At 44.4% G+C, this 19,163-nt stretch overlaps 1 protein-coding gene across 1 annotated transcript in view; it reads left to right on the forward strand.

Moving 5' to 3' along the window:
- LOC145337704 (voltage-dependent L-type calcium channel subunit alpha-1D-like) overlaps positions 1 to 19,163 on the forward strand; it is a 651,603-nt gene that overhangs the window by 352,943 nt on the left and 279,497 nt on the right. The gene's annotated exons all lie outside the window — the stretch shown is intronic.

Below are 19,163 nucleotides of genomic sequence, written 5' to 3' on the forward strand. Positions count from 1 at the left end.
TGGAGAGTGGCTCACCACTGGCTGGTGATGATATCCCATTAAACACATCCATTGCCGCTGTGGGGTGTGCCATTGGCAGGACCAGAAGATTCTACTGGCATGAATGGCTGGAAAATCCTGCCAAAAACTCAACTTGTATTGTCTGCTTCATACCATTCACTATTTTTCTCTTCCTCTCACATGACATCTGCCAATTAAAATCAGTGATTGATACCAGAAGTGAAAAAATCAGTCAAGTAGAAGGTGATTTTGATACATGTAGAAATGTCTCTCTGAACCTGGATAACTATTCATCAGATTCTAATTAATATTTTGGCATAGTCATTTTGTCCTTTTATTTCAGTTCCTTTCATTTTAAATTGTAATCTGCCTTGCTGCTTCTAGTTTTTGTTTGCCCAATAATCAGAAATCCAATTGTAGTAGACATTGATATAGACATGGTCAATTACCAATTTCAACTACTCATTAATCACAGAACAACAACTGAAATCTGTAAGGAGTGCAAATCTATTAAAATTAGCAGTAAACAAAAGTAAACTGCATATCAAACTGTTTTCTTTGGAACATGACATTAAATCGTAAGAGTTATAGCCCAGAAAACTTGTTTTCCAATTTAGAGATTCCTAAAGAACCATGACCTCATGCAATTATTCATCCTATATGCAACACACTGAATAATCCCTATGTTTAATACTCCCAATATTTATGTGAAATTCTAATTTTGTATTATGGATTGTGCTATGCATGGGGGAAAATAGCAACTTTACACATGTATGGATTTGCACACATATTAATCATAAGAGATGAAAATTTTCCAGTGTGTTTTGAAATGTGTGAATGAATCAAATAAATTCTCAGTTGTAGTAAAATACTTTCACTACAATGATTTAGTTATATAGATTTCATTAAGTTTATAGAGAGATGATCAAAGGACTTACAAATCAAACATAGCTGCACCAGAAGTCTGAGGTTAAGGAAAGATTTATATGTTGGTGTAATTTATCACACTGAAAGATACCCATAAATACAACTTTTCTACGTGTACTTATTCATTGGAATGCTAGAAGTTGACCATGACAGGGAGAATAACAACTTGTGTTTAGGTAGTGCTTTTAAGATAGAAAAACATCTTAAGGCACTTCATAATGACAAAATCAGAAATAAGTAAATGCTTCAGCCAAATGGACATCCAGTCAAAGAAAGCAATACCAGGAGGACTGATGAAATACTTGGTTGAAGAGGTGGATTTGAGCAGTGTCTTAAGGAAGTGAAGGAGGTGAAATTATAGAAAGATTTAGGCAGATGGATCCTGGGCATGGGATGAAGGATGGGGAAAGGTACTAAATCCCAAATTCAGAGGAGGAGCTCAGGAGTGTTTGTAGTACCAGAGGAAATTACAGCGAAAGGGAGGAGTGAGACAGTGAAAGGATTGAAGAATGACGAGAAAAATATTAGATTGTTTTTAGAAACAGAGGGCTACTGACAGCCATAGATAGCAAGCACTAGAGATGATAGCTGCAAGTGAGTTGTTTCCTGTGAGAAAACCAGTCCAAATGGGTTAACTACCTGTGAAGGTATGGCAAGCAGTGATAGCTGAACAAATCAATATTGATAAAGCCTTAAGCCCAACTTTGAGTTGGCATCAGACCTCCCAGTTTGGGAATGAGTTGTATTGCTGACGAATTTCTTCCCTGGAAAGAGGTATGAAATTGATCTTAATAAGAACCATTGACAGCAAAATGTGAGAGCCATCTCAAGATCATATATTGAAATTTCATATCCCTAAAAAATTTCACAATTGTTTTTTTTTCCTGCTAGATGACAGCTGGTGGGTTTCCAACTAATAATGTGTACTTTTGCACGACTGAAATGTTATGACCTTACTTCCACCAACATATAAGGCAATCCCAAAGCCACAATAAAACTGTTTGGCATGTAATTGCTGCTGACCTTTCCTGATCTTTCATAGAGCAATCTTCTCCCTCCACAACAGATTAGCCCATCTCTCATTGTTAACTCCAATAAGGTGCGTTTTTCCCCTATGGTATGGGCCTATAATAGAGGCCTTTTCCCTCACAACTGTTATTTCCTTCCTGGTCTATTTAAGCACTCTGAGATAAAAAGCATTAAATCCTGGGAAATTATTTATATTGAGCCTGAATAGCTAGTTTACGACTTTATATATGCGTCACATATATAACTTCATTAATTGTACTTGGATATCTTTGGAAATATTTTGCTCATATTTATATTGAGCCTGAATAGCTAGTTTACGACTTTATATATGCGTCACATATATTACTTCATTAATTGTACTTGGATATTTTTGGAAATATTTTGCTCATGACTTCCTTGTTAATCCTTGGAGGAATTAAGTCATGCAGAACATTTCCTATTTTTACCTGCATATTTAAATCATTTGCATCAATTGTGACTGTGTTCTTGGTGTTGCAATAATGAAAAAATGTTTTATTGTTAAATATTTTTCCTGGTCATTCAATTTCTTGTAGTTTCCAGTGAGCTCCTTTTTCATTCTTTGTGGAGGAACTAAAAATGCCATTTTCTTTCCTCCATTACCCATTGTTCACTTGATAGCACTCTCTCCTCTGAGTCACAAGGTTGTTGGTTCAAGTCCCACTCTAGAGTTTGAGCACAAAAATCAAGGCCGACACTGACAGCAATACTGTGGGAGTGTTGCACTTTTGGACATGCTAGCTGGAATTCTCCCAAGAAAAAATTAAGTGTCGAATTTGTGTGAAAACTGGAGTAATTCACACTGGTTTGTTCAGTGGGAGTTCAGAGAAGAATCTCCCACAGTCTGTGCACTGCAGAGGTCACTGGCATGTATATCATTATAAAACAGTAGGTGGGGCCTATCCCCGCTGGAGAGGCTGAAATCAGTATGCTGAGTGGACCACTGTATATGCGGCAATCTGTCAGCATCAGGATTGGCACATGCATAGTAGCCCTGCACTGCCGGCCTCCTCTATCGCTGGCCAGCCTCGTGATGGTCACAATGACCCCCCCCCCCCCCCCCCCAATCCACTCGGCCCAATCATTGGACCCTAACCATTCACAGGCCAGGGCCAGCCCTGAACCCGTCCCCCTGGCCCGACCAGATCTCCAGCCCCCCTTCCCACTGATGATGCTGCCCCCCCCTCCCCCACCGCAGTCCAGAGCCCACCTCCCTGCAGTCCTGACCTCCCCCCATCTCAGAGTCCCAACCCACCCAGCGGACTGACCACCCGCCAGCCCATCCCAATTGCTGGCCTCCCTCCTTCCCCCATCAATCCTGTCTGTAGAGTGGCAGCAGGCTGCCCCCACCACTACCACCACCACCACCCATTGTCTCCATCAAGCCCTACCCCATTCCCAATGGGCAGTGCCAAGGTGCGTCCTTGAGGGCGGGGGAGAGGCTAGCGGGCCCAGAGACTTGTGTCCCAGGCCCACCAATGGCATTGAAATTATATTGAAATTAACATTTTGCATAGTATATGTGGCTCCTTGCCAATTTCCCGCGCAGATGTGATGCTGCTGGAAACCCGGCGCTGGGAGACGCTAATGGGACAGGAATGCATGCGCGAATCCCACTCATCAGCTGCTGCGAGATTCTCCCGGCCCGCTGCGCTAAAAGATTAGCGCAGTGAGATGGGAGAATTTCCTCCGCTGTCTTTCAGATGAGGTTGTAACACTTCCAGCTGATAATACTGGACAGGTCAGACTCCAGAGTGAAACCTGGCTTGATAGATCCTAACTCAATTTAGAAACTGTGGAGTTAAGTTCACAGGAGTCTGCTGATGAACTTTTAACACAAAGAATAAAGCATTTAGTAAATAAGAAAAGTGAAATATATTTCACCAGACAAAAAGCTTGAAAAAATCTTAATACAAACAAAACTAAATTATTCAAATATTTGCCTTTCCTTCACCTCAACTATCTCTTTACAAATGCATTCAAATTTGGAAAGATAAAACAATACACCACACCTATCTTATAAGCTAATATCCAGGGTAAGTCTGCAGTACATATGAACCAACTGGCTGACTATGGTCAGACAACAACACTCCAACTTGAGATACGGCCAAAGCAGATTCAATGGATTTCTCAACAACCTATCCAGATACTTGCCACACTTTGAACTCTTTCTCACAAGTGTTTCCAATCCCCACACTTGAAGAACTCAGCTTGGAATTCTCTCCAAAAATTGCTCCCACTTGGAAGGCTTCAAAAAGAATCTATCTACTAGGTCTCAATCTCGCCTTCAGGTACCAAAATGGTACCTTTGCCCTTATTAAATGAGGCACAGAATCACCTGGCTGCCCGCTTGGGTAGTCAGGGCTTCTCTCAAGCCTGCTTTGCCTGCACCCCGTAGCATTCTCTTTAACTCAGAACTTTTTCTCTGCTCCTCTTGTTTATTTTGTGTGATGAGATCTATCTCTTGATCTCTGACCTTTGTCTCTCCTTGGGACTTTCTTTTGAGACCACTTTTTGTTGCTCTCTGGTTTGGATCGTCTTCTCGATTTGAGATCTTCTCCTTGACCTCTCTCCATGTTCTGCTCCCTGGGACATCTTCTCTGCGACGGCAGAGAATCTTCCTCTTCAGGACACTTGGCCTTTGTTTTGCACTGTTTCACTTTTCTTCTTTTTCTCTTTCTGAGTAAGTATGCTGGGCTAGTTCCCAGTCTAAACACACTGAAGAAATGAACTGCATATGTGCACAGGGCGGTTCCCTGTATGAAGGCGTAAAATATACCAATTGCACATGTGGAGGCCTTTGCCAGCTGAATTATGCATAGAAGTCCTGAGGCCCTCTGGGAACTATATTCCCAAACCCTAAACTCTCAATTAAACTAAGTTTTATTTTCTTTTGAGTTTCATGACAACTCAGCCTAAAGTCACACTTGCCCTGTCAGGTGACACAAAAGAGCCCATGGCGCACTGTCAGAAGGAACAGGGGCATTATCTCCAATGTCTTGGCCAACATTTATCCATCAACCAACATTTTAAAAAAAGTTTACCTGATATCACATTGCTGTTTGTGGAACTTAGCAGTTGATAAATTGGCTCTCACAATACCTCTATTACAATAGTAACGATATTTCACAAATTATTCATTAGCCCTATAGCACTTTGGGATTAAAAAAACTTTGTTCGTGAGATGTGGTCATCACTGGCTGGACCAGCATTTGTTGCCCATCCCTGAGGGCATTTAAGAGTGAACCACATTGCTGAGGGTCTGGATTCACATGTAGGCCTGAGACAAGGTAACAATGACAGATTTTTATTAGCAAATCAGTTGGGCTTTTGTGACAATTGACAATTGTGACATGGTCACCATCAGACTTTCAGTTCCAGATTTTTTATTGAATTCAAATTTTGCTATTGAACATGGGTCCCTGGAGCATTACGTAGACCTCTGAATTACTAGTCCAGTGACAGTAGCACCACACCACTGCCTCCCATTAATGGCCTTGAATGGTCATGGAGTCATAAAGCAATACAACACAGAAACAGACCCAACTGGTCTTGGCTGACCATGATGCCCTCCCAGTTTGTCCCAAAAGCCCTTGTTTGGCCTATATTCCTCTAATCCTTTGCCATCTATGTACTTATCCAAATGCTTTTAAAATGTTGCTATTGAACCTGCCTCGACCAATTTCCCTGGCAGCTCATTCCATATGCGCACCACCCTCTGCATGAAGAAATTGCCTCTCAGGTCCCTGTTTAAATCTTTCCCCTCTCACCTTAAACCAATGCTCTCTAGCTTTCAATTCCTCTACCTTAGGAAAAAGACAATGTATGTTCATCTAATCTATGCCCTTCATGATTTTATATACCTCAAAAGGTCCCTTGATTCTCCTACATTCCAAAGAATAATGTCCTCGCCAGTCTAACCGTTCCCTATAATTCAAGCTCACTAGTCCTGGCTACGTCCTCGTAAACCTTCTCTACATTCTTTCCAGCTTATCAATGTCTTTCCTGTGATAGGGTGACTAAAACTGTACGCAATATTTCCAAATGCGGCCTCACCAATGATCTATGCAACTGTAACATAATGTCCCAACTCCTATACTCAATATCCTGACTGATGAAGGCCACTGTGCTAAACGCCTTCTTCACCACTCTGTCTACCTGTGACACTGCTTTTAACGTACTAGTACTGCTAGGTACCTCTGATCCTCAACACTCTCTACTCGTCCAATGGTCTTGAAAAGTACTACATAATTGCATGTCTTTCTTTATCTTACTTTTAATTTGCTTGTTGATCCATTTAGGTCACATTTTTCATTCTAACCTTGTGGTTTGTATTTCTCTTCAGCATTATTAATTTAAAGATGTTCCAATTAATTTCTGTTGAAGTGCTGCTGAACAACTTAACTAATTCTTATGTTTTTTGTTATTTTCTCATTTGCTAGAATTTATTCTCTTTGAAATAAAAAGACTAAATTTTAAATTAGGCATTCTTGACTTCTATATCATGTTGAACTTCATTTTCCTATGATACTTGCTTTGGGTATTGAGCTTCTTGAGTGTTTTTGGAGCCCACAGCCTTTGCTCTTTTCTGAAATATTGAGCACATTCCACCCATGAGGTGGAGAGAAGATATTACAGATTCTGCTTCCTATAGGTCCCTTATGAATAACTCATTAAGATGCCTATTGTGTCCTGTAGCTTCTTTGGCTCAAAAGCAATCATGCATTGCAGTTATCAACTCTTGACTGCTTCAGTTTTCATTGTTCATTTGTTTTTCTTTTATGAGATATTGGCATTAAGGTCAACATTTATTGCCCACCCCAAATTGTCCTTCAGAAGGCATTGTTGAACTGCTACAGTCTGTGTAGTATAGTTACCATTGTCAGTAAAATAATACCTCTGAGACTGTTAGTGAGTCAAAGTACAGTGGCTTTATTACAAAAGCTTTTGGGAGAAGCAGATTCCTAAAAGCAGTTTGCTAGACTTCTCTCCGAATAGTGAGTGTGGATATTTGTACAGTATAGTTCCCAGTCCCAGTCACGATGCAGTTCCCCGCTCCAGTCATGATCACGGTTCTTCTAGCTCTAGTCACGATTGCAGCTCCTGGCTCCAGTCGTGACCGCAGCTCCTTCCTTCAGATAACTTGTATGGTTGTGGCTGTCTTAGCATGATTCCTCCTTACAAACAGCTATTGTTGTGCTTCAGCATCTGCAACTATTTAGCTATGTTTAGTTAGCACACAAGCCGGCACAAACAGATAAGGTTTGCAATGCTTTTGCATAAATTCCAGGTACAAAATTCATTAACCCTTTCCCTTCTTCAGTCCCCCCTTTTGGTTGGGGCCGTATCCAAGCATGATCCCATGACCAATTCAGAGTCAAATGTTACTAGCATATGGGCCTACCTCCTTCGTCAGGAGGTCTGCCCTTCTGCCTGTACACTTGCACTTGGCATAATCCAGGCTGTTACCGTTTTACAACAAGCGCTCAATAATGCCATACAACCACAACAAGCGATAACAATGACAATTAATACAATTAACCTGCGCATCAGGTATGATCCCCATGATCCAAACCATTGCCCCAGCCATCCTAATAGGTTATAATTACAACATTGGCTTCCTTCATCTTGTATTGCCTTTGCTACTTGTTTGACATGATCTGCCAAACGAGTTATATTTTCCAAATCATCTGGAATCTGCAGCATTCAGATCCAATTATAGCACACGTACCTCCCTGGGACGGTAACACATAATCGAGTGCCAATCGGTTCTATAAAGCAATGGTCTGGATAGCTACAACCTCGGCTGATACCTCAGAGATGGCTGTGCTCACCTTCTCGAACCCGTCTCTAGTTTCATTTGCAATTTTCTGTAAGGTTGAGGCCATATGTATAAGTTCCTGAGCTGCTTTTGCTGTCCCATAAGGTGGGTAGGCTCTCATGAAGAACAATGTTGTCTCACTAATGGATCGCTTAGCCCTAAAGCAGGTGTATCTTGGGGTGGTCGTGTAAATCACTGTAATGGTGAATATTGGGCACCACGTATGCTAAATAACACGATCCTGTCCAATCCCAAGGAAGCCACAGATAGGCATTGCTTCCACAGACAAAATAGGTACCATTATATGCAGTCATACTGCTCACATCAGCAGAGGAGAGGTTGACTGGGACATCAGCTGTGGGTCAATGGATTGTAATCTGTTGCTCCTTAGCCCAGGTGCCACTGGTGACATTAACCTGCTGAGTACAGTAGCTGTGGCCAACAGGTATGGTTCCATTTCTTACCAAGCAGATAGATCCCCTTTGTTGATTTTTCACAATGAAGTGGGGAGGAGAGTCTGATCTATTATAGCTAGGTTGGTAATGGTTCTTAAAGGCTGATAGAGTGCATGCCTCCCAAAACAGCATCGCTGTCACCGACATTGAAAGTACCTTGCACAGTGGTGCCTGATGGGGTTTTAAATGTCACTTTCCTTGCCCGTCCTGGGCTCCATTCTGATTCAAAATCCATTCTACCATTTCTGGAGTTGACAAAGGGATAGGGAATAAAGGACTTCCCCCGCAGCCCCCCCCCCCCCTCCTCTGTGCATGGGAATGTGTGAGCAGACCCAGCACTTGCTCAAATTTGACTGTAATGCAAAGTGTTCACGTGATGTGGTCTGAATTTAAAGGATTGGTGCAATGATCGCTTGGATCGGCCAAATCTCATGTTGATGTACTCATCCCCCTGAGCCCTCTGCTGTTGCCGGGCACAGGTTCATCCCGGCTCCTCAGCTAAACACTGGAAATTCCAGTTACATCAAGTTACATTGCATCAGAGACCCCAATCACCTCGCCCGCCAACAGAGTTGGCAATATGGTATGGTTACGGAATCCCGAGCAGCGATTCCTACAGGTTACCTCCAAGGGGCCTATTCCATGTGTCAGAAGGTTACAATAGACAAAGTCATCATTACAGAGATGCTTGCGATGCTTTGTGCCCAAGTCTACACAATTCCATCTATACTTTCCCTCCGTGGCTGGCTGGCTTCTCACTCTGCCAACTGCTGCAATTATCACCTAGTTATAACCTGCGCGACTGTTATACAATGGACCAAAGGCTATATTGCCCAGGCGTGACTTCCCGTGCACCCGTTCAGCTTGCTTGGAGATCAGCCATCTCATGGACCTGTGAATTGAGTACATTACATATTTTACCAATTGGTGCCAGTATATTCTTTCAGCTGAGTCCAATGTTTCCAGATGCCCCTGCGTCACATATCTATGCAGGCACATGAATTGCCACTGATTATGACCTCATAGGGGCCATTCCATTTGGGGGTGAACCCAGGCTTTCCAGGTAACGTCTTCACCATAATCTTGTTGCCCACTGGGGGTACCTCAGGGGTCTGTTCTAACTCATTTTGCTCATCCTTCACTATTTGGTTTTCCCTTACTGTTTTTCACATATCCTTCAGTTGGGTGCTTAGTTCTAAAACATTTAGTATAATCCTATCCTGTAATGGGCCTACATCTGCCCCACTGGTAATAATGGATTTGGGCAGTTGCATAGCCCTTCCAGTCATTAGCTCATATGGTGTCAGCCCGGTGGTTTGATTCGTAGTGGCTTTGAGTTTCATTAATCTGGTAGATAGCACCTTGGTCCATCTTTTTCCCCCCGAGTCCTGCATGGCCTTTGCCAGAGAGGTCTTGAGTGTTCTATTCATACGTTCCACCATTCCCAAACTTTGAGGGTGGTAAGATATGTGAAATTTCTGTTTTATCCCCATAAGTTGACAAATGGTTTTTTACTGCCCTCCCTGAGAAGTGTATGTCTTGATCAGAGTCTATTTGTAATGGTACCCCCTAATTCGGGATAACTTCCTCAGCTAATATTCTCGCCACCATAGTGGCTGAACAGTTTTTAGTTGGAAATGCATCTACCCATCTGGTGAATTGGTCAATTATCACCAAGCAGTAGGTTCTCCCGTGTGACTGAGGAAAAGGTCCTGTAAAGTTAAAATTTGTAGATGTTCCCAGGGACGCTTAGGGTGAGGCTGGTGCCTGATCCTGATTTTTACAGGCCTCTCTGGCTTATACTGGGCACAGGTTACACACCAATGACAATATCATGCAATGTCCTTTCCACCACCACTCCTTCCCTGTACTGGTTGTCATGGTATCTCTTCCCACATGTGACAGTCCATGATGTAACTGCATCAGGGTGTGCTGGATGCATTCTGGCACTAGAACTTTATCATTCAATCTCCATACATCCTTTTCATCAGGTGTAGCTCTTTGAGCTTTCCACCTCGCACGGTCTTCTTCAGGCGGATCAGAATGTAGCTGCAAAATGTTTGTTGGGGGTTCAACTTAACTGAGGCGGCCGACACGGCTTGCACTTCTCCAATTTCTAAGGCTGATTGTGCTGCTTTGTCAGCTGTCTAGTTTCCCTTAAAAATATACCATTCAGGCTTTGCTTGTCTGGTTCCTTTTGGTGTGCCTTTACCTTCAATACCATGGTTTTCAATGGAAACTTGCTGTCATCCAATAAGGGTTCGATTATCTGCCCGTGCTTGACTGGAGTGGCTCCCGTTGTGACAAATCCCCTTCTTCCCCAAACTGTTATATAGTTATGCACAATTCCAAATGCGTATCTGCTGTCGGTGTAAATGTTGACCCTTCTCCCCTCTGCCTCAGTAAAAGCCTGGTTCGAGGCTACTAGTTCTGCCACTTCTGCTGACATATCTCCCTCTATCTTTCCTGTTCAGACCACTTGTAAGTCCCTGTTTACCACCACCCATCCTGATCACAGTGACCCGTCTACGTACTTCCATGGCCCATTCACAAACAGGGTCTCCTCCGGTACCTCCTAGGGGACATCCTTTATTCTATTTTCCTCTATCTCCTCATCTACGTTGCCACATGTGTGTGGTTTCCCTTCATTTAACATTCCTTCAGCAGGGTTCTCTCTCATGCAACATACGATGGTGATGGACTTTGTGGGGGGAAGAAGTACTGCCTCCCACTTCGCCCTTCTCATATTTGAGACAGATAGTAATTTTCCTGTATTCAACATTTCCACCAAGGTATGTTTGGTGTGCAAGGCTATATTTCCCGTCATTACAATGGCTCGCTGAATTTTAACGTCTATGCAGCGCAGTCCAGCCCAGCTATACACCGGGGTAATCCAATTACTATGGAGCCCTCGGCTGTAGAATAATATCTCATGGGCCACTGTTTGTCTCCCACTGCCGAATAGAACCCTCCTTCATTGTTACAATAGATATGAAAATCCTTACTAGTGTCTGGTAACCCAAGTCCTGGGGCTGACATTAATCCTGCTTTTAGTTTACTACATGCCTCCTCCTGTCCTAATCCCCACTTCACAGCTTCTAGAGCTGGTTTTTCCCCTTTTAATAGCCTTTGGATTGGATCAACTAATTTGGCATATTCTGGGATGAAGTTGTGGCTCTATTTAAATAATGCCAAAACCTTCCTTACCCCTCGGACAGTTACTGACTTTGGCATTTGTTGCATCGCTGTTTTCCTGTCTGTGGGCATTTCCTTGGTCCCTTTGGATATGAAATGTCCCAAATATCATACCTGTGTTTTTCCTATTTGGGCCTTTTTTGGGTTTGCCTTTAACCCTCGATCATCTAAGGGCTTCAAGACTGAGTATAGAGCTGTCTGATGTTCCGCTTTAATTTCAGAGGCTATCAAGATGTCATAAGAATAAAAGAAATAGGAGCAGGAGTAGGCCATCTAGCCCTTCATGCCTGCCCTGCCATTCAATAAGGTCATGGCTGATCTGAAGTGGATCAGTTCCACTTTCCTGCTTTCTCCCCATAACCCTTAATTCCCTTGTCTGTCAAAAACCTATCTACCCGTGACTTAAATGTATTTAGCGAGGTAACCTCCACCACTTCAACGGGCGGAGAATTCCAGAGATTCACCACCCTTTGAGTGAAGAAGTTACTCCTCAACTCCGATCTAAACTGCACTCCCCTTATCTTGAGACTGTGCCCTCTAGTCCTGCTATCCTTTCTAAGCAGGAAGAATCTCTCTACCTCTACCCTATCCATCCCTTTCATTATCTTATACGTCTCTATAAGATCCCCCCTCATCCTTCTAAGCTCCAACAAGTACAGACCCAGTCTATTTAATCTCTTTTCGTGGGCCAACCCCCTCATCTCCGGTATCAGCCTAGTGAACCTCTTCTGCACTCCCTCCAAGGCCAAAATATCCTTGCGCAAGTGTGGTGACCAAAACTGCACACAGTACTCCAGCTGCAGCCTCACCAGTACCCTGTACAGTTGCAGCAAGACCTCCCTGCTTTTATATTCTATCCCCCTCGCTATAAAGGCCAGCATTCCGTTTGCCTTCTTGATCACCTGCTGCACCTGCAGACTGGGTTTTTGCGACTCATGCACAAGGACCCCCAGGTCCCTCTGCACCGTAGCATGCTGCAGCTTTTCGCCCTTTAAATAGTAATCCCTCCTACTATTATTTCTGCCAAAGTGGATAACCTCACACTTGCTAACATTATACTCCATCTGCCAGGTCCTCGCCCACTCGCTCAGCCTATCCAGATCCCTCTGCAGACTTTCCTCACCCTCCGCACAATTTGCTTTACTGCTCATCTTCGTGTCATCAGCAAATTTTGTCACCCTACACTCAGCCCCCTCCTCCAGATCATCTATATAAAGGGTAAATAGCTGAGGCCCTAGCACCGACCCCTGCGGCACTCCACTAGCCACCAACCACCAATCAGAATAGCACCCATTGATACCAACTCTCTGCTTCCTATTAGACAACCAAACCTCAATCCACGCTAACACCTTACCCCCAACTCCGTGCACCCTAACCTTCTGTAGCAACCTACATTCTGTAGCAACCTATTTGTGAGCAAACTGCACACGGTACAGTGGTGCAGACACAGGACATAGGCAAAGAGCAGGTGAAAAGGAACGTAGTAGTAATTGGGGATAGTGTGGTTAAGGGTATTGACACTGTCCTTTGTCACAGTGACAAAGTACACAGAAGGGTGTGTTGTCTGCCAGGTGCTCGGGTCCAGGATGTCGCATCTGGGCTGCAGAGGAACCTGGAGTGGGAGGGTGAGAATCCGGTCGTTGTAGTACATGTGGGTGCCAACGACGTAGGCAAAATGCGAACTGAGGATCTGGGGAGGGAGTATGAAAAGCTGGGAATGGAATTAAAAAGTAGAACCGACGAGGTGGTTATCTCTGGACTACTGCCTGAACCGAGTGCAGACGGGCGTAGGGTTGATAAGATTAAGGAAGTGAATGGGTGGCTCAGGGATTGGTGTGGGAGGAATGGGTTTGAATTTATGGGGCATTGGCACCAGTATTGGGGTAGGTGGGACCTGTTCAGGTGGGATGGGGTTGGTCTGAACTGTGCTGGGACCAAAGTCCTGGCAAATCGTGTAAATAGGACTGTAGATAGGGCTTTAAACTAATTGGGGGGGGGAGTGGAGGGTGCGAGGGTAGGTGACATTACGGGGTCTAAAGTAAAGGAGAAGGTACAGGTAAGGGAAGAGGCCAAGGATGTCCCAATAATAAAGGGAGTAGGGGGTGTGAGTATGGTTGGTGGCATTCTGGCAAATAGGGTACAGGTGAAGGCTAGGATGAAGGCACTTTATCTGAATGCACGAAGCATTCGGAATAAAGTGGATGAGCTGGTGGCGCAGATCAGCACAAATGGATATGATCTGGTGGCCATTACAGAGACGTGGCTGCAAGGTGACAGGGACTGGGAGCTGAATGTCCAGGGGTATCAAGTGTTTAGGAAGGATAGGCAGGAGGAAAAAGGTGGGGGCGTAGCTCTGCTGATTAAGGATAGCATCAGGGTGGTAGTAAGGGATGATATAGGAACCAAAGAGCAGAAAGTGGAATCGTTGTGGGTGGAGATTAGGAACAGCAAAGGGAGGAAGACGCTGGTGGGTGTCGCTTATAGGCCCCCAAATAATGATCTGGAGGTGGGGCGGGCTGTTAACGCCAAATAAATGCGGTGTGCAGGAATGGAATGGCGATAATTATGGGGGATTTCAATCTACATATTGATTGGTCGACCCATGTTGGACGCAGTGGGCTTGAGGAGGAGTTCTTGGAATGCTGCTGGGATAGTTTCCTCGAACAGTGTGTGTTGGAGCCGACGAGGGAGCGAGCTATCTTGGATCTGGTGTTATGTAATGAGGCGGGTAGAATTAGGGACCTTGTGGTGAAGGATCCTCTTGGGAAGAGTGATCATTGTATGGTGGAGTTTCTGATGCAGATGGAGGAGGAGAAAGTGGGTTCCCGGACATGTGTCCTTTGTTTGAACAGAGGGGAGTACGGTAGGATGAGAGAGGAATTGGCGAGTGTTGATTGGGGGAGCGTGTTGGAAGGTAGGTCTGCTGAGGAACAGTGGAGGATCTTTAAGGAAATCTTTCTTGGTGCTCAGCAGAAATTTATTCCGATGGTTAAAAAGGATTGTAGGAAGAGAGATAATCAGCTGTGGATAACGAAGGAGGTAAAGGAAAGTGTTAAATTAAAAGCGGATGCGTTTAGTGTAGCCAAGAGTAGTGGGCAAGAAGAGGATTGAGAGAGGTTTAAATGTCAACAAAGAATGACAAAGAAGTTGATAAAGAAGGGTAGGAGAAACTATGAAGCTGGGCTAGCGCTTAATATAAAAAAAAGGAAGAGTTTTTATAAATATATAAAAAGGAAGAGGCTGGCTAGGGTGAACGTTGGACCCTTAGAGGATGAGAGGGGGGACTTAGTGGTAGGGGATGGGGAAATGGCTGAGGCCTTGAATAACTTTTTTGTTTCGGTCTTCACGGAGGAGGACGTGAATAATTTGCTGGGTGTTAGCGATGGAAAGATGGTAGGAGTGGAGGGCCTGAATGACATTATTGTTACTAGAGAGGCAATGCTCGACAGACTGGAGGGACTGATTGTGGACAAGTCCCCAGGACCGGATGGAATGCATCCGAGGGTTCTGAAAGAAATGGTGGAGGTGATAGTGGATGCCTTGGTGATTATTTTCCAAACGTCGCTGGATTCCGGGGAAGTGCCGGAAGATTGGAAAACGGCTAATGTTACGCCGTTGTTTAAGAAGGGTGGCAGGCAAAAGGCAGGGAATTATAGGCCGGTTAGTTTAACGTCTGTTGTAGGTAAAATGTTAGAATCTGTGATCAAGGAGAAAATAGCGAGGCATCTTGAGAAGAATTGTTTGATAGAGCAGAGGCAGCCCGGTTTCGTTAAGGGGAAGTCGCGTCTGACGAATTTATTGGAGTTCTATGAGGATGTGTCTAGGGCAGTGGATAGAGGAGAGCTGGTGGATGTGGTGTTTCTTGATTTTCAGAAGGTGTTTGACAAGGTGCCTCACAAGAGGTTATTACAGAAAGTCAGGGGGCATGGACTTGGGGGTAGGGTGTTAGCGTGGATAGAGGATTGGCTGTCAAATAGGAGGCAGAGAGTGGGGGTTAATGGGTGCTATTTGGATTGGCGGTTGGTGACTAGTGGAGTGCCCCAGGGGTCGGTGCTGGGGCCTCAGCTATTTACCATTTATATAGATGATCTGGAGGAGGGAACTGAGTGTATGGTGTCGAAATTTGCTGATGACACCAAGATTGGTGGAACGGCAAATTGTGCGGAGTGTGTGGAGAATCTGCAGAAGGATCTAGATAGGCTGGGCGAATGGGCCAGGAACTGGCAAATGGAATTTAATGTTGGCAAATGTGAGGTTGTCCACTTTGGTAGGAATAATGGTAAGAAGGACTATTACTTACATGGCGAAAAACTGCAGCATGCAATGGTGCAGAGGGACCTGGGGGTCCTTGTGCATAAGTCGCGAAAACCCAGCCTACAGGTGCAGCAGGTGGTCAGGAAGGCAAATGGGATGCTGGCCTTCATAGCGAGGGGGATTGAATATAAAAGTAGGGAGGTCTTGCTGCAGCTGCATAGGGCACTGGTGAGGCCGCAGCTGGAGTACTGTGTGCAGTTTTGGTCGCCGCACTTACGCAAGGATATTTTGGCCTTGGAGGGAGTGCAGAGGAGGTTTACTAGGCTGATACCGGAGTTGAGGGGGTTGAGCTATGAGGAGAGGCTGAATAAACTAGGCTTGTACTCGTTAGAGTTTAGAAGAATGAGGGGAGATCTCATTGAGACATATAAGATGATGAATGGGATGGATAGGATAGAGGTGGAGAGGCTCTTCCTGCTCAAAGGACAGTAGGACTAGGGGGCACAGCCTCAAGATAAAGGGGGGGTGGTTTAGAACGGAGTTGAAGAGGAACTTCTTCACTCAAAGGGTGGTGAATCTCTGGAATTCTCTGCCCGTTGAAGTGGTGGAGGCTGCCTCGCTAAATATATTTAAAACGCAGGTTGATAGGTTTTTGATAGGCAAGGGGATTAAGGGTCATGGGGAGAGGGCGGGAAGGTGGAACTGAGACACGACATATCAGCCATGATCTTATTGAATGGCGGGGCAGGCTCAAAGGGCTAGATGGCCTACTCCTGCTCCTATTTCTTATGTTCTTAACCTTTTATGAGGCACCTTATCAAATGCCTTTTGAAAATCTAAAAACACCACATCCACCTGTTCCCCTCTGTCTACCGCATTAGTCGCATCCTCATAGAAATCCAATAGTTTTGTCAAACACGACTTCCCCTTAACAAATTCCTGCTGCGTCTGTTCTATCACACCATTCCTTTCTAGGTGCCTCGCTATTTCTTCTTTGATGACGGATTCAAGCATTTTTCCAACTACAGACGTTAAACTAACCGGCCTATAATTCCCTGCCTTTTGTCTGCTACCTTTTTTAAACAGCGGCATAACATTAGCCATTTTCCAATCTTCCGGCACTTCCCTGGAATCCAGTGAACTTTGGTAAATAATCACCAAGGCATCCACTATCACCTCTGCCATTTCCTTCAGAACCCTGGGATGCATTCCATCCGGTTCTGGGGACTTGTCCACCTTCAGTCCCATTTGTCTATCAAGCACTGCCTCTCTAGTGATAGTAATCGCATCTACGTACTGTAAAATTGTGCTCCCTTTTGGGAGTTCCACTTGTTCCAGTATCTTACTCATTACCCTGTGAAATATGGCCGGGCTGTTATGGAATACTTGAGGGAGCCTAGTTTATGTATACTGCTTATCAACTACTGTGAAGGCAAATTTATTCTGTGAATAAAAGTCCAAGGGGATGGACCAAAACCCATTGGCAATGTCTAATACTGTAAAAATCTCATGGGATGGTGACAATTCATTTAGGATGGTGGAGGGGCTGGCCACGATGGGATGTAGTTTAGGAGTTACTTTATTTAAAGCCGTATAATCAATGTTTAATCGGTAACTGCCATCCGGTTTGGACACCAGCCAAGTCAGGGAGTTGGTGATACTAGTGTTGTCCCGCAGGATCCCTTTTTTCACCAATCCCTTTACAATTTCCTCGACCACCTTCTTGGCTTTGTGCTTAATCGGATACTGTCGGTGAGGTTTATGCTCCGGACCTTCCACTATAATGGGGTCAATTTTAATTAGCCTGGTATCTAGTTTAGTTTTTGCCCATATCCCTGGGTCAGAGGCTCATATGGCGCCAAATCCACTGCCCTCTACTCGCCAATCACGCCCTGTTGCAGATGTGGCTTAGGCTCCCACCTTTTCCTTTTCTCCATCGGGACAGGGCCAAATCAATTTGCCCTTTCCACAATCTATTAAAACTTCATATTCCTTCATTAAATCATTCCCCATAATTGTTTCTTCATGTTTTTACACACATAAAATCGCGTGCGTATATACAAATTATTTAATTCTATCAGAATGGTTTCACTTAGATAAGCTGGGGTTTTCTGTCCATTAATTCCTCTCATGTAAATGATTTTATTAGTTGTGGGTAGGGGTAGGTCCACCAGCATCTCACATTGTCTGCCTCCTACTAGTGCAGTAAAAAGTCTGACAACACCAGGTTTTAGTCCAACCTATTTGTTTGATAATATACTCACTAGCTTTCGGGGTTACCCCCTTCGTCAGGTGAACTAGTGCAGACAGGTAAATCCTACCTTCCTTATTACCGTACCCAAGGGGACTGCCAACCATCAGTTAGCCTCCTCCGTTGCAGCGGGGGAGGCTGGGTTAGGTCGACCATGTTTGCTCCAAAAAGTGGCTTCTGTACGTCCAGCCTTGTTGCAAAATTGGCATGTAAACATTTTCCTCTTACCCTCTTTTGGAGCTCTACAGTCCCAGGCAAAATGTCCTGGCTTCCCACAATTATGACAAGTCCTCTTAGGCTTGATCCCATTAGTTAAGGCTATGTGCTCCTGCTTTATTTTTGGGTATTGCTTTTCGTCTGGTCTGTACTTAATTCCAGAAGCCCATTCCACTAATTCATCATAATCCTGTGAACTGGTAACTCCCATTTTAAGGATTTTCTGATGAGCTGGTGACAGTCCATCTTTAAATGCCTGGATGAATGACCTATCTGAACAGGTGGCTTTGGGCATCCCTGAGCATTTCTGGTAGACCTTAAAAAGTCACTCCCCATATTCAGAGGCCCCTTCACCCTTTTGTTGCTAGTATTTGTAATTTTAGACCAGCTGGTTGGTGCATTACTCAGGACATGCTGAATTTCTGCCTTAAATCAATTAAATGGTTCCTGTTGTGCCTCCACTTCTGTTGTTAACTTGCTTGCATGTATCCACTTTCTTCCCCGGTAATCAAACCGAGGCTGGTTGGTGGGGTCCTGTTGGTCAGCCCTGTCACCCATCAGTCTCCATTTGTCCTGTGGGCAGGTGGTCAACCCAGACTGTATCCAACTCTGACCAAAATTTGGCATTCGCACTCCAGGGCTGAAGTTTCCCCAGCGAAATCAGGATCTGATGTCTTTCTCCTGGGGTGAAGGGTTTAAATTGGGCAGTGGGGGCATTTATAGTACCTCCCTGAACTACAGGGGCTAAGTTATGAACTCCTCCTTGTCGGGGTCAAAATCTCCTGGGATACGGGGGCAGGGATCCCCAAGAATGGTCCCTTAATGTTTTACTTCTTTTTTCCAATTCTCTGACATGTGATTCTAACATCTTGATTGTTTCTTTATCATTGGCCCATTTTTTACTGGAGACAGAGACCTGCTTAATCAGTCCGCCTAGTTGGTGTACCGACAAAACTCTGGTTTTCTTGGTCTTGTCATTCTTTATTTTCTCCAACCG

This window comes from Carcharhinus amblyrhynchos, chromosome 3 (genome assembly GCF_965287045.1).
Source record: "Carcharhinus amblyrhynchos chromosome 3, sCarAmb.v2.hapA, whole genome shotgun sequence".
Lineage (NCBI taxonomy): Eukaryota > Metazoa > Chordata > Chondrichthyes > Carcharhiniformes > Carcharhinidae > Carcharhinus > Carcharhinus amblyrhynchos.